The 17551-nt window shown below is 40.8% G+C and overlaps 1 protein-coding gene across 1 annotated transcript in view; it reads left to right on the forward strand.

The window, feature by feature from the left end:
• The window catches only part of LOC136876175 (transmembrane protein 198), an 812502-nt gene that overhangs the window by 91578 nt on the left and 703373 nt on the right, over positions 1-17551 (forward strand). The window lies entirely within an intron of this gene.

A 17551-nucleotide genomic window follows, 5' to 3' on the forward strand; every position in this document is an offset into this window, starting at 1 on the left:
TTATAATCACAGCAATAGAACCAGCTTTTGGGTGGTTAGGCCGTGTGCATTATGCAGAGTTTCGTCCAGACGTGCCATTTGGACTCATCAGCTGGAATGGCACGCCCCTCCAGGACTCTGCTTAGCAGTGGCAGACCAAACTGCGTGGCCCGGCCGTGTTAGCAAATCAAGTTTGCTAACCTGCTAAAGGAGAAATCATTTCTCCGTTCAAAAAATGCTCCCCCATTGGAGATACAATTTCAAAAAAGGCTTTCACGGCCGCAGATCTTATAATCACAGCAATAGAACCAGCTTTTGGGTGGTTAGGCCGTGAACGGAGAAATGATTTCTCCTTTAGCAGGTTAGCAAACTTGATTTGCTAACACGGCCGGGCCACGCAGTTTGGTCTGCCACTGCTAAGCAGAGTCCTGGAGGGGCGTGCCATTCCAGCTGATGAGTCCAAATGGCACGTCTGGACGAAACTCTGCATAATGCACACGGCCTAACCACCCAAAAGCTGGTTCTATTGCTGTGATTATAAGATCTGCGGCCGTGAAAGCCTTTTTTGAAATTGTATCTCCAATGGGGGAGCATTTTTTGAACGGAGAAATGATTTCTCCTTTAGCAGGTTAGCAAACTTGATTTGCTAACACGGCCGGGCCACGCAGTTTGGTCTGCTACTGCTAAGCAGAGTCCTGGAGGGGCGTGCCATTCCAGCTGATGAGTCCAAATGGCACGTCTGGACGAAACTCTGCATAATGCACACGGCCTAACCACCCAAAAGCTGGTTCTATTGCTGTGATTATAAGATCTGCGGCCGTGAAAGCCTTTTTTGAAATCATTATAGACTGTTATGCCTTTCAGTTGTCAGTCCGCAAGCCTCTGTGAATTAACTAAGCGTCTCCACAGTCCTCTATTGGCAACTAGCTCTGTGGTTTCGTTAAGTTTAACACCTATTATCATAATTAAAGTTATTAAAACCCGAGTACCTGTTGTTATCTTGGTCTCCCTCACTTCTCTTACACGCCATGGTCGAGCCCATTATTTTCCTAGGTAATCTGTCCTCTTTATTCGCCTCACATGACCCCCACCGAAGCCGGTTTGTACATACAGCTGCATCCATAGAGTTTATTCCTTAGCCTTAATTCCCTTATTTCGAGTACTATCCTGTCGTTGTTCGTACCTTTTTCTACCAGCAGTCGTTCTAGCTTACGACTAAGATACCCTTAATCCACCCATCGTTCATTCCTATACAGCAAAGTCTGTCGGAAAACAGCCCTATGTAAAGGCTTTGGTCGAAAACTGCCTTCTTTCTTAGAGAATACCAATGATGATGATATTAACTATCATAGAACATAGATGCAGCAGTTGTTGAGTGTCCAACTCATGATCCCAAGTTCGTAGTCTCTATCCCGGTTGTTGTACTCGATTTTTGAAGTGAGGGTTCAAATCTTGTCCCTCCATGTACTAATTTATTGTTGTTGGTATGTTGAAGACCTCTGCTGGTAACAATATTAACTCAGTCATAGGAACCGTCCAGTAGAATTTTGCTTTCATTGCTACTCAGCAGCACGATCGTAATGTCGAAATTGATAGGTAGTACGCATAAATCGCACCACTTTATGGATGTAACATGGTAGCTGAAGCCAAAGAATAATAATAATAATAATAATAATAATAATAATAATAATAATAGCAAGATACAAATTGCATTGTTAAGCCTGTACTGTCACTTGAAGTGTTATAATGCTTTTGGTGAAAAGTTCCACCTTTACAATGCAAAAGTTATTTTATTCATTTACAAATAACATATACTTATATACAATATTCATTGCACACACTTTTAAATTCATCTACATAATAATAGCCTCTGAATTTTAATTTAATTACCATTGACTGATTCGCTAGTCGAATCACCCATTATTCATCAAGTGTTTTAAATTTTCCTTGTTCCAATTACTTTGTCTTTTACTAATGACTGATGATTTCCAAAAATGGACGAAACATATCCTATTTTATTCTATTCTATTCTGAAAGTGTTTCTGCTGTGGATGTCTTGATCCATGATGTTCATTTCTTACAGATTCTTCTTGGTGTTATATTTGTCATAACAGTTCACTTTCCTGTTGGGTTTGTTGAAATGGTTAAAAAGTTCTTAGTGAATCTGTCGTCAGGCATTCTTGAAATTTGTTCTACGAATTTAACCCTTCGTTTGCATAATATTATCATTATCGTTATTATTATACCAGGGGTACGCCTTTCCCAGCTATTTAAACTGCGCGCCTTCTCTAAGGCCATCTAGGCCAACGGAATTGAACAGGTAAATTTCCAAAGATTTTGTTGTCTTCCATTAAATGGCTACACCATCAATTTATAAATACTTGATAGAGTAATGTTTATTTTGAAGTTTGTAAACCTGGTTCTGAGGATTTTTTTAATGTACCGAAGTTGTCAACATTTCGGCTGGTTCCTCCTCGATTGTAATCGATCTATCAGGTGCTGGTAAATATGTTCTCAGGCCAATTAAATCCGGAGGTTTGTAGAGGAATCCAGCCTATCAGTAAAGAGTTCTGGAAACTTCTTCTTAGGGTATTATAAAACAGGGCACTTTAAGGCCGTCTTGTCTGAATTGCTCCAGTGCTTGGGAGTGCGACTTCATCTAAGCGAGGCAGGGGCCAGGCCTTCGTGAGGAAGCTGTACAAGGTAATGGCAGAATTTACCTAGACATGTGATAGCTCCTGCGTGTAGATTGAGGGGAAGGTTTCGACACTTTCTCTTTTAATGTAATTTTGTAAACTGGTGGTTTCAGTGTAGAATTTTCGGCAAGCCTGAGGACTCTGGTTCTATTCCCTACTGGGAAATATGCAATGTAAGGGAACAAAGAGTGATGACCCTCTGTCGTTTCCCATTAAACCTTGCATTGTGTGAATAAAGCTTTCAACCTCTAAATTTTCTTAAATCTTGTCTCGGCATTAATGTTTCTCCTTTAGTCACCCCGGTGTAGTATAGGATTATCCTCTGTATCTTCGGGCCATAAGCCCACTTAAGGGTTTTAACCATTTCTATAAGGAGTGCTGGTGTTTCGCCTACATGCCTTTTGTTTATGGCCGCTTATGTGCAACCTAATCTTTCACAATTAAGGCCACGTAGTATGGGCAATTATGCCCATGCTTACTTATTTCTGAATGTTAAGTTTTCTTTGTATTAGTTCCCTTCGGGAACAGTGGCTAATATAACTGTTGAGCAAGAGGTAAGCCCCACATCGGGGTAACTGTGTATTTGTGAGGCTAACCGATAGGTTGACAGGTGGAATTTTAGTGCGCCATAAGAAACTGATGCCTCTGCGAGGCTGAATTGTGGTATATTTAGAGCGCAGACTCTTATGTAGTGTAAATGATTGGAACAAATCGTGCTCTTGTAAAATATTGTACCTGTCAAGAGCAATAATACTCTTTTCTACGTAAATTAACTGCCTGATAATTATCTCAAGTTTTTGTACCTGATTTTCGGACTTTTAAGTCCCTGATACTGTTAGAACTGACGAGCTCATTAATAACTTGTGCTAGTTGATAGAAAATCTGAATGAATAAAAATTTCTCTATTTTAACAAAAGGAAAGAAATAGAATTTCCAAATTTGTTGTGTTAAGTTCTGCTGTAGTTAATTCTTTGTCCAGCCATTCAACGCAGACGCTTCTTATCTCTCTCTGAGCCACGCAAACCCCGGAACAATTATTATTATTATTATTATTATTATTATTATTATCATCATCATAATCATCATCGTATGGCCTCAGCTACTAACTTACACTGCACATCTCAGTATTCTGTTTATAATATATTGTATAATCCCCATACTGTATATCTGACGCAGCCCTTACTTTTTCTGTTGCAGGTGAGTCATAGTTCAGCTAACACACTGCTACTTGTCGGTGCCGTGAGTATATGAAGTTTCTTAATATTACTCGTTACTCTCGCCGACACTTTGACTGTAGTAGGTCAGAAAAGACTAATCTTATCCTGGAAATACTATTTAAAAATTGATCTTGTATGGCTTCTAATTTCTAAGTTGAAATAGATCAGAAAGAGAATAGAAGCCTTTGAAATGTGGTGTTACAGAAGAATGCTTCAGGTGAGATCGGTAGATCGAATCACGGATGAAGAGATTACTGTGCCTAATTGCTGAGAAGAAAACGATTGGGCGAAATTTGACCAGACGAAGGGATAGAACTATAGATTACCACAGGAGTTCGAATGCGAAAGATACAAGTGAAGAATGGAAGTGATATCAGACTCGACTAATTCACTCTCCCAGTTGAGAGCCCTGTGGGATCCTCCGTACAGTCACCTCGACAGACCGGTGATTCTGTGAAGTTATACTACCAGGACCGTTTTTTAAAATTATTATTATTGGCAACTATTACTTACAATCTATACACAAGAGATACCTCTATGAAACGGCTACAACGCGTAGAATCCGATATCAGCGATGTGGCAGTCATAGTATTCCTGTAGCAGCTCGAGTTTTCTGGTTGGTGTGATGGAGAACAGCGGAGTATATTTTTGTGCAACTCGGTATAATTGCGCTATTTTAGATACTGAGGGTTGAGGATGTCGCCATGGGCAGCAATCGTCCTGGCAGGCCATGGCCCGTAAGGGCTGTTGCTACATGGCTTCGTTTGTTAAATAATAATAATAATAATAATAATAATAATAATAATAATAATAATAATAATAATAATAATATATTCATTTGGGAGTACGCTGGTGAAGTGGTTTAGACAATCAATTGAGCCATTCCGAAACTGAATGTTACGGGTTCTAATTCCAGCTACTTCCGGTGGGATTTTCACTAGGTGGCCGACGGACATCTACTATGGACCACATTAAGCATTCTTCTCTTTCGATCAGCCCAGTGTTTCTTCATCCTTTCAGAATGGGCTTCTTTATATTCTTGCGACCAGGTGTTGCCAGTCCTTTCCTATTCGTGTGATCCTGGTTCATCGTTTGATTTCGTAATCCCGTATTTTTTTATGGTCATCCTATATTAATGTCTATTATGTACTGCATCCTACGGTACGTTACTTTCCTCCAGGTCCTCATTTACTCCTTTAAGCCAATTAATTTGTGTCTTCCTGCTCTCCATATATTCCAGAATTCTCTTGACCGTTCTCTCTGGTGACATTTGATAGACAGAACAACATTGAATACTACCTTTGTCGGACACCTGTTTCAATCTCAAACGGTTTTTTTACAACAAACCCATCAACTTTACTTGTGATGTAGTGTCAGTGATGGTTTCCTTAATTAAATTCGTAGTTTTCTTATCCCGAAATTCCTCTAATGTGTTTATCAATGTTGTTCTGTCTATCGAATCATACTCCTTTCTAAAATCAACGAATACTCAGCCAGGCTTGAGTAGCTCGGATGGTAGAGCGCTGGCCTTCTGAGCCCATCTTGGCAGGTTTGATCCTGGCTCAGTTCGATGATATTTGAAGGTGCTCAAATACGTCAGCCTCGTGTCGGTAGATTTGCTGTCACGTAAAGGAACTCTTGCGGAGCAAAATTCCGCTACTTCTGCGTCTCCAAAAACCACAGAAAAGTAGTTAGTGGGACATAAAAACCAATAACAATCGCAACGTTCTTGGCTGTGAGTCCCCACATTATTATTATTATTATTATTATTATTATTATTATTATTATTATTATTATTATTATAACAGTCTTTCTGCAGTTTACAAAACTAGAAGACGTTAGATTTCCTTCTATTTTATTTTACTTCATGCTAATCTTGAAGTGCACGATCAACCTAACATTCTGATTGTAAGACATTTGGAGTTTAGATCTTTGTTTAACCATCCTTATTTGTAAAACTAGTGGTGTAGAAAGAGGCTACAACATTCTAGTGAAGGAGCCTTATACTGTAGTGCATTTTCTTATTCGCAAAGGGTGAGGAAGAGGAGAAATCAAAGGAAATGAAAACAGAGTTCTCTTAGATAACATGTACTGTGCAAGAGTGTGTATATATGACCAATACGAAAGTTGATATGCAGATTGCTGATCAAATTGTAACTTTTCAAATGTTATTCCATCTCCCTCGCTCGCTATTAAATTGAATTTCTACAGCTGCAGAGAAGCGTTGATTGCAATATCTGTGCGGAATACATATGCACGTAATATTCTGCAGGATATATGTTACTTCGTTCTACCATAAATGTATTGAGTAAATGTTTCCCTCTTTGTTCTTTCCTGCATTTTCTTTAGGATCTTCACGTTATTCGTAGTTTCACACACCTCGTTTGTTCAACATTCTCCTTTTTTAACGACTGTCTAGCTACTGCGCCCGTTGTTGATGGGTTAGTTTTTGTAAAATACCATCTAGTAGAAGTGAGTGGATGCAAAAGGGTAGTGGTATACACGTCAGTCAACAAAATAGTCCTTCCGCGTGATGTTGTTGATTAGTACTTTATTATTGTTATTATTATTTCTCTCAAGATCACAGTACACAAATACCCAATCGATCCGTTGAATGAGAAAAATAACATCGTTCATCTTAAGCCACACACACAAACTACTACTAACTTTAAAACCAGACAGACATAGTTAATATACCTAAAAGAAATAAAAGGACACCACAGTTTATAAACAAAAAAAGAAAACAAAAAGAAAAGAACACCACATAATAACCTACCGTCCGGCCAAGTCATCACCCCTGGTGAGAAGAAGGCCACCCTCCCAGTGATGACTCGACCGGCCCTTGCCGTGGAGACCTCCTGAAGGCCCCAAGATCTAACCAGATGACAATTTTTCCTTCTCACCATTCCACTCCTAATCGTACTCCTTGGACATGCCGTGAAGTCCGTCGGATACTCCGGATTTGTTGATTAGTAGCAGGGGCTCCATCTTAAGATTAGTGTAGTGTTGGCCACCTTCCTGTACTAACTAGAAGCCGATCAGTGATGATCAAAACCATAATCATAATTCGGAACAACGCAGATGAAATGATATGAGTAAATAACCGGAATCGCAGATGACGTTATACCGTACCGAGTGGTCGGAAACAACGTGAACCGAGAATATGAACGTTAGAGGGTTGGTCATACTGATAAATAATTTGAAGAAAAAATCGATATCTCGCGTTGTTGTCATTTTATTAGCTGCCGAAGTTAGCCAATCAGATGGCTTGGCGGTCGAATTCAAATGAGCTTTACGAGGCGGTGTAGCTAAATCTGCGCGTGGCTTGATCATGCTTTAGAACCATGCTGAGAAATGAGCATCAAACACTAACATACCGTGGGTTTCAACCAATACCACCGCAGCGTGCTTACTGTGGGGTGATCCTATCAGCAGGGAGGTCCTAGTTGAATTTCCTCCCCTGGAGAAGTTTTTCTTCTATTGGCGCTCTCAAGCCAACGGCGCGAGATATGTAATTCTTTTTTCCAATTATTGATCAGTATGACCAACCCTCTAATGCTCATATACCCGGTTCATGTTTCCGACCAGCCTGTATAGAGTAGTAAATAAGTAACAGAGAATTGTAAACGACTGCAAAAAGACTTCAACAATGTCGTGAGTTGAACAACAGACAATGGTATGATGGTAAATGGGACGAAAAATCCGGTCAGGTTGTAAATTTTATCAAGAGGAAAAATCATCTCAGTTTTAATCACGTGTTGATGGGGTGAAAGTACCTCACGGGTATCGCTGTAAGTACCTATGTGTTAATATAAGGAAGTATATTCTTTGGGGTAATAACATTAACGAGATTGTGAATAAAGGTTACATATCTCTTCACATACTGTAGTTATGAGGGTATTTCGTGGTTGTGGATAAGGATGTTTGCGTAAGTCTCTGGTAAGACCCCAATTAGAGTATGGTTCCCACACCAGGATTACTGGAAAAGACACAAATGAAAGCACGAATAGTTCTTCGTGATTTCCGACTAAAAAGAGTATATATTACGAAAATGTTGTAAACTTTGAGGTGGGGAGACTTGGGAACAAGGAGACGAGCTGTTCGACTAAGAGGGATGTTCTGAGCTGTCAGTGGAGAAATGGCGTGGAATGACCCTAGTTAAATAAACTTGAGTGGGGTTTTAAGCGTTAGGGTACATCGGAATAAGAAGATAAAGTTGGAATTCAAGACGACAAATTGGCGCATACATTCATTTTTAGGGAGAGGAATCAGGAAATGAGAATAATATATTAAGGAAAATGTTCGAAAAATTTCGAAGTTATTTGAAATCATTTAAGAAGAGACTAAGTAAATAGTTGATAGGGACTCTGCCACCAGCGCGACTGATTGAAACTTTCTAAGTTACCTACACTGCCGTGCTTTGGATTGATCTGCGTAAAACAGAAGATCCACTTCCTTAATTTATTACATTGTGTCTGTACATCATGACAGTTACATTTTCTTAAAAACTAAAATGAATAAATGCGTCCGATTTTGTTATTTTCTGTATTTTCTGTGGTATTTCTCTTTACTTCATTCGTGGTGGTTTAGATTATGGCGGTGGTAAAATCCCTAATTTCGTGATCTCAGAACCATTAGCTGGTTTAATATTCTCGTTTTTATCGGTATGTTATGCTATCTCTGTGAATTAAATTTACATTGTCTGCACATCATGAAGATTATTTTGTCGAACTAAATATTGTATAAATAATAACTTAGAGACCACTGGTTCAATTTCTCTATGTATGCGTGTGTATATTTGTTTGTACGAATATAACAATACCAATATAAATGGTCCGTTATTGGACATTATAAATTTTCCAGCTAACTCATTCCTGGTTGCCAGCGTTTCGCCCCCGTGTGCTAGGTTGGGCTCATCAGTTGGTACCTAGCACACCTACCAAGACGCTGGATAGTGCATACCGTGGAGGCCACTGCGTAGGCTAATTGCAGCCACCGGCAGTGCCAATGCACTATGAGAGACATTGTCTCATTATCAAAAATTGATGCCTGCTTGGCCATCAGATGATGTAGATGTTGATTCACATAGGGAATCAGAAATAATTGTTCCGAATGAGTAAATTTATAATACCAATATAAATGGTCCGTTATTGGACATTATAAATTTTCCAGCTAACTCATTCCTGGTTGCCAGCGTTTCGCCCCCGTGTGCTAGGCTGGGCTCGTCAGTTGGTACCTAGCACACCTACCAAGACGCTGGATAGTGCATACCGTGGAGGCCACTGCGTAGGCTAATTGCAGCCACCGGCAGTGCCAATGCACTATGAGAGACATTGTCTCATTATCAAAAATTGATGCCTGCTTGGCCATCAGATGATGTAGATGTTGATTCACATAGGGAATCAGAAATAATTGTTCCGAATGAGTAAATTTATAATACCAATATAAATGGTCCGTTATTGGACATTATAAATTTTCCAGCTAACTCATTCCTGGTTGCCAGCGTTTCGCCCCCGTGTGCTAGGCTGGGCTCATCAGTTGGTACCTAGCACACCTACCAAGACGCTGGATAGTGCATACCGTGGAGGCCACTGCGTAGGCTAATTGCAGCCACCGGCAGTGCCAATGCACTATGAGAGACATTGTCTCATTATCAAAAATTGATGCCTGCTTGGCCATCAGATGATGTAGATGTTGATTCACATAGGGAATCAGAAATAATTGTTCCGAATGAGTAAATTTATAATACCAATATAAATGGTCCGTTATTGGACATTATAAATTTTCCAGCTAACTCATTCCTGGTTGCCAGCGTTTCGCCCCCGTGTGCTAGGCTGGGCTCATCAGTTGGTACCTAGCACACCTACCAAGACGCTGGATAGTGCATACCGTGGAGGCCACTGCGTAGGCTAATTGCAGCCACCGGCAGTGCCAATGCACTATGAGAGACATTGTCTCATTATCAAAAATTGATGCCTGCTTGGCCATCAGATGATGTAGATGTTGATTCACATAGGGAATCAGAAATAATTGTTCCGAATGAGTAAATTTATAATACCAATATAAATGGTCCGTTATTGGACATTATAAATTTTCCAGCTAACTCATTCCTGGTTGCCAGCGTTTCGCCCCCGTGTGCTAGGCTGGGCTCATCAGTTGGTACCTAGCACACCTACCAAGACGCTGGATAGTGCATACCGTGGAGGCCACTGCGTAGGCTAATTGCAGCCACCGGCAGTGCCAATGCACTATGAGAGACATTGTCTCATTATCAAAAATTGATGCCTGCTTGGCCATCAGATGATGTAGATGTTGATTCACATAGGGAATCAGAAATAATTGTTCCGAATGAGTAAATTTATAATACCAATATAAATGGTCCGTTATTGGACATTATAAATTTTCCAGCTAACTCATTCCTGGTTGCCAGCGTTTCGCCCCCGTGTGCTAGGCTGGGCTCATCAGTTGGTACCTAGCACACCTACCAAGACGCTGGATAGTGCATACCGTGGAGGCCACTGCGTAGGCTAATTGCAGCCACCGGCAGTGCCAATGCACTATGAGAGACATTGTCTCATTATCAAAAATTGATGCCTGCTTGGCCATCAGATGATGTAGATGTTGATTCACATAGGGAATCAGAAATAATTGTTCCGAATGAGTAAATTTATAATACCAATATAAATGGTCCGTTATTGGACATTATAAATTTTCCAGCTAACTCATTCCTGGTTGCCAGCGTTTCGCCCCCGTGTGCTAGGCTGGGCTCATCAGTTGGTACCTAGCACACCTACCAAGACGCTGGATAGTGCATACCGTGGAGGCCACTGCGTAGGCTAATTGCAGCCACCGGCAGTGCCAATGCACTATGAGAGACATTGTCTCATTATCAAAAATTGATGCCTGCTTGGCCATCAGATGATGTAGATGTTGATTCACATAGGGAATCAGAAATAATTGTTCCGAATGAGTAAATTTATAATACCAATATAAATGGTCCGTTATTGGACATTATAAATTTTCCAGCTAACTCATTCCTGGTTGCCAGCGTTTCGCCCCCGTGTGCTAGGCTGGGCTCATCAGTTGGTACCTAGCACACCTACCAAGACGCTGGATAGTGCATACCGTGGAGGCCACTGCCTTGGTAGGTGTGCTAGGTACCAACTGATGAGCCCAGCCTAGCACACGGGGGCGAAACGCTGGCAACCAGGAATGAGTTAGCTGGAAAATTTATAATGTCCAATAACGGACCATTTATATTGGTATTATAAATTTACTCATTCGGAACAATTATTTCTGATTCCCTATGTGAATCAACATCTACATCATCTGATGGCCAAGCAGGCATCAATTTTTGATAATGAGACAATGTCTCTCATAGTGCATTGGCACTGCCGGTGGCTGCAATTAGCCTACGCAGTGGCCTCCACGGTATGCACTATCCAGCGTCTTGGTAGGTGTGCTAGGTACCAACTGATGAGCCCAGCCTAGCACACGGGGGCGAAACGCTGGCAACCAGGAATGAGTTAGCTGGAAAATTTATAATGTCCAATAACGGACCATTTATATTGGTATTATAAATTTACTCATTCGGAACAATTATTTCTGATTCCCTATGTGAATCAACATCTACATCATCTGATGGCCAAGCAGGCATCAATTTTTGATAATGAGACAATGTCTCTCATAGTGCATTGGCACTGCCGGTGGCTGCAATTAGCCTACGCAGTGGCCTCCACGGTATGCACTATCCAGCGTCTTGGTAGGTGTGCTAGGTACCAACTGATGAGCCCAGCCTAGCACACGGGGGCGAAACGCTGGCAACCAGGAATGAGTTAGCTGGAAAATTTATAATGTCCAATAACGGACCATTTATATTGGTATTATAAATTTACTCATTCGGAACAATTATTTCTGATTCCCTATGTGAATCAACATCTACATCATCTGATGGCCAAGCAGGCATCAATTTTTGATAATGAGACAATGTCTCTCATAGTGCATTGGCACTGCCGGTGGCTGCAATTAGCCTACGCAGTGGCCTCCACGGTATGCACTATCCAGCGTCTTGGTAGGTGTGCTAGGTACCAACTGATGAGCCCAGCCTAGCACACGGGGGCGAAACGCTGGCAACCAGGAATGAGTTAGCTGGAAAATTTATAATGTCCAATAACGGACCATTTATATTGGTATTATAAATTTACTCATTCGGAACAATTATTTCTGATTCCCTATGTGAATCAACATCTACATCATCGAATATAACATGGAAACGGTGGAGTATATTTTTGTGCAACTCTGCATAAGTGTGTTAATTTAGATACTGCTGGGCTAATTGACATAGCAGTATTCAAGAGAGGAAGGGGAGCTCAAAGAAGAGTTAAAATGGTTTGTTTGTTGATGATAAATTTAAAAGGACCGCTTTATTTAGGAACGTTTCAAACAAAAATTACTTTAAATGTAATTTTGAACAGTATTATGTTATGACAGCCTTCTTTTTATAGAACCAACCCTGTGTGGCATAACTGGGACTAACCCAGGAAATGGTACCACTGTCGGTTCTGAACCTGCGATCTTTGTAGCCGGAGGATCTTCAGGAGGAGGTCCTGAAACGAACCAACAGTAATGTTACACTGACCGAATATTTCTTAATATCTGCATGTGAACTCTCTATTCTATTGTCGCTCACCTCCTCCACAAAAACTAACTCATCAACGACAAATAACCGCAGCTGAAATATAGTGTTGTATTGAAACTTGGCAAGTTTCAAGAAGAATTTTGGTCTGATAAAGAAAGGGCAAATTAAAACTAAATGTTTGAGGAAATATTACCGGATGTGTAGCTGATACCGTACCGTATGACTTACCCTAGAGCATTTCTGAGAGTTGGCGCCAGTCGTCTGGTAAACATCGGCTAGCGTCTCCCATAACCACCACGCAGGACACGTCAGCGATAAGGAAAAGTGAACCTGGAAATTTCGAGACTGAATTCTCCTTCATTTCAAAGAATAATTCGTGTTCTTGACTTCCTTTGCAACAGCCGGCATCAAATCCTGTTAATATTAATCATACTGGTAACATAAAAGGTTGCTGATTACAAGCTAAGCCTCGAGGTCAGTGACCAGGCATCTCGAGCTGGTGGTTACACACGGTAAGCTGGTCAGATCCTCTCCACTCTTCTACCAGCCACCAACATAGTCAGCTACCCAAGTACTAACAAAGTCCAGTGTTGCTTTAACTTTCGACGGTCTGGTGTTGCAATATGCCTGGTCGTTGACAAATTGAGAAGTCTTTATAATCGAATTGTAATCGTTATTTTCTTGTTTAATTTTAGAAACGGGACAGCTCAGCCATCAGTCCTCTGTGCATGTTGTAACAGGCCTTGGAATGAGACGTATGATTAAGTCTTTTCTCGTATATCCCTTGACCATTGAATGATATTTAAATAATATGTACCGGCACCTTAAAACCTAAGCCTGAATTAGTGTATCATAAACATAAGTGTGCAGTCTTTTTCTTGTTATGACCCTAAATAGATGATGATGATAACATCAAGAATTGTCAAGTAGATCCGCTGTACAGAAAAGTGTACCTAGAAGTCGGGTAAATATTGTATTATGCATCATATGTTTTATATTATTACAATTTGCTTTACGTCGCACCGACACAGATATGTCTTATGGCGACGATGGGATAGGAAAGGCCTGGGAGTGGGAAGAAAGCGGCCGTGGCCTTAATTAAGGTACAGTCCCAGCTTTTTCCTGGTGTGGGGATGGGAACCACAGAAAATCATCTTCAGGGCTGCCGCCAGTGGGATTCGAACCCACTATCTCCCGGACGCAAGCTCACAGCTGCGCCCTTAGGACAAATTTGGTCAAATATTCGTTTATAGGAAGAGAAATTAGGGACTGGAATAATTTACAAGTGAAATGTTGGACAGCCTTAAATTCACTGGTGATTGATGATGATGGTGATGATGATGATAGTAATAAATAACCGCAAAGTTGATCATTTGTGCAGTTCCATAATTTCAGGGGTTGGCGGATGGTGGACCCTTCTAAATTCATTCAACCATCGGTGCAACTCAGTATCAGCCATGCCGTCGGGGAAGAGAACAAGAGTGGTCAAAGGGAGCTCAGATATGAAAAATGAAGGCGAAGGGGATAGCACGTGTAAGCGAAAGCAATACGAGGCTCTGCTAAAGGTCAACTGATCGCAACCTACTCTGTAAGTTGCGAGTGCCTAAGTGGGGAGGGGGCTCTTTTAGTCTTCTCTTACGACAGGCAGGGGATATCGTGAGTGTATTCTACCGCAGTGAGGAATGAAAGGCAAAGGCTTCGTCTGTCCGTAACCTTGCAGTGAAAGTTTCTGAGGAATGAAAGGCAAAGGCTTCGTCTGTCCGTAACCTTGCAGTGAAAGTTTCTATAAAATTGCTACATGTACATATACGTTGTACTGTACATCACGACGCAGTGTACCGCTAATCTAATGGATTGCAGTGACTTCCTTTATACTTGTGCCACCCCTACAGGAAGAGGAATTAGGGATTGGAATAATTAACCATAGGAGTTGTTCGAAAATTTCCAACTTCTTTGAAATAACTTAAGAAAAAAGCAAACCGAGCTCGATAGCTGCAGTCGCTTAAGTGCGGCCAGTATCCAGTATTCGGGAGATAGTAGGTTGGAACCCCACTATCGGCAGCCTTGAAGATGGTTTTCCGTGGTTTCCCATTTTCACACCAGGCAAATGCTGGGGCTGTACCTTAATTAAGGCCACGGCCGCTTCCTTACAACTCCTAGCCCTTCCTTGTCCCATCGTCGCCATAAGACCTATCTGTGTCGGTGGGACGCAAAAAAAAAAAAAAAAAAAAAAAAAAGAAATGATACGGAATCTGCCTTCGGGGCGACAGACCTGATGAATGCAGATCAATGGGAACTGAAAAAAAAAAAAGAAGGGAGAGAACAAACTAGGCAGAAAATGGTCAGGTATGAATTGAGATGAATTTTCGTAGCAAGTTTCTACGATCGGATGCCCTTCCTGACGTCAACCTCATCAGAGGAGTTACTGAAATGAAATTAATATGATCTGTGATAGCAGGAAAAGAGAGGGTAAAACTCGCTGACGGCACATAGCCTACTCCTGTCGAATAGCACCGAGGGGTCTATTCAAGGCTTGATGTCCCCATCCAACGGAGAAATCACCATCAACAGCGTCATATGTTCTCAATCCATATTTGACCACTGCGGATAAGTTTGGAATTCAGCTTTTGGCACGCATTTTAGTCATTAGAACCACCACCCCTCCTAACCTGACGGCCAACATTCTGATGGTGAAACTGTTTTCGACCAACGGAACTCGAACCGGCTAACCATGGTATCAGACAATATAGAATTGACGAGTAGGTCAGAATTAGATGTAGAAATAAATTCTCCTGTGGGCTTGTCAGATGTCCTATTCTGACACTTCTTTTTTTTTTCTGTAAGGAAAATAATTTGCCTTAACATTTTTTTTTTCGATGTGAAGATAAAACCAAAGCCTAAGGCGGATAAGGTGAGATAACTTATATCTGCACGAGATACGAAGTAGGGCAGCGGATGAGACAATGTTTCCGTTGACAGATAATAGGCAGCTGTGGTCTCTTGTTCTAATCTGGGCGTCGACAGCAAGGGCGTGGGTGCCGTCTTTACCGTGCCATTGTTAGCAATCTGTCATCCTGACATCATTTCAATGACGAACTAGAAACACATGGTGTGATAGTGTGCACCCTCGATATGCTGAGCTGGCTCCATTATTAGCCCGACCCAAATTGTTTGTCATACTACATCATATTGATCCTCCATGGGTGAAAATTGGCTGCAAGTTTCCACAAATTCTCTAGTTCAGCTCAAGGTTTTGGTCCTTACGGGACACATTAACAAGCATTGGACCAGAGACACGTTCATTTTACATGATCAGAAGCTAGGCGACAATCTAATCGGGAATAAATTATTATCAAAAGTTACTCATAAATTGGAAGTTTTACACAGAAGCTGAATCATCTATAATAATAATAATAATAATAATAATAATAATAATAATAATAATAATAATAATGAATATTGAATTTTCACGACCGTATTGTAATCGAAACAGACTTCCAACGTATTAGGTCGTGTTACGTACATTACAATGCGGTCGTGAAAATTCAAGATTCATTGACATGCCCCACAACGGGCGACTTAAACGCACTCTACAGTGTGCTAGCAGCAGTGCCAGACCTGTAGCTCAGATCCTTTCAAACAGAACAAAGATGTCCTAGGCCACCATAGCTCAATTGGTAGAGCAACCGACGCGAAATCGGGAGGTTGTGGGTTCGGATCCCACTGGTGTCCGGCTGGCCACTTTTGTTCTATACTTAACATCTCTTCAACACGTACTATATGTACGTAACACGACCTAATACGTTGGAAGTCTGTTTCGATAATAATAATAATAATAATAATAATAAATGCTTGACTTGTTCTGCAAGTAGCTGATCAAGAGGATAACGGCACGTTAAGCGCTGAGGTTTATTTCTCTTTTTTAAATCGTATGGCCTCAACTACAGAGTTCTAGATCTTCTGGAGAGATGCCATGCAGTGGCGAAGTACTTCTCTGGATAGTTCTTGAAGCGAAGTTAGCGTTGTCGGGTGAAGATAACTTCAACATGCTTACATTTATTTTTGTTTAGTCTTCAAAAAAAGATCCTTTGTTGGGTCGAACATGTGAACTTTGAAGTATGAGTCAGACCATTTACTCTCGCATCCATCGAGACAGCTAAGCGTTAGGGTACTGACAGAAGCGGTTCGTGAAATTTTACTTTGGCAGGGCTGTGCCGCCATCTCTTTCCCAGTCGGTCCAGTTTTCGCTGACCAGCACTACGATACTTAGAGATGAATAATAATAATAATAATAATAATAATAATAATAATAATAATAATAATAATAATAATAATAATAATAATAATAATAATAATAATAATCCGATGACACCGACTGAATGGAGATCTGCTTGCACTACACCATTAAGTTAATTAATGAATTAACTACACTACAATGACATTTATGCACACACATTAACAAGCTAACAGCTAATGCAATCCCCGACTACTATGTCACTGCACTGTTTAACATATCACAATCACAAGTGATAACGACATTTTTGAAAACAAATAAACAATGCACTCCCGAATCTCTTTCTCCTTGCTCAAATTTCAAAGCATGAAAACGTATTTAACAATTGGACCACCCTGCAAATAGTGCCGTCATGTTATGGTTACATTTTGAATCTTTATTGTAGCTTCTTTATAAAACTGAATTGTTTAAATAGTCACTGCAATGGATTTTTTTTCTTCTGCTATTTGCTTTACGTCGCACCGACACAGATGTCTTACGGCGATGATGGGATAGGAAAAGCCTAGGAATTATAAGGAAGCGGCCGTGGCCTTAATTAAGGTACAGCCCCGGTATTTGCCTGGTGTGAAAATGAGAAACCACGGAAAACCATCTTCAGGGCTGCCGACAGTGGGGTTCGAACCCACTATCTCCAGATTACTGGATACTGGCCGCACTTAAGCGAGTGCAGCTATCGAGCTCGGTATAATGGAATTCATTGTTTTGTAAAATGTTTTGGAATTAATCT

This window comes from Anabrus simplex, chromosome 6 (assembly GCF_040414725.1).
Source record: "Anabrus simplex isolate iqAnaSimp1 chromosome 6, ASM4041472v1, whole genome shotgun sequence".
Taxonomy (NCBI): domain Eukaryota; kingdom Metazoa; phylum Arthropoda; class Insecta; order Orthoptera; family Tettigoniidae; genus Anabrus; species Anabrus simplex.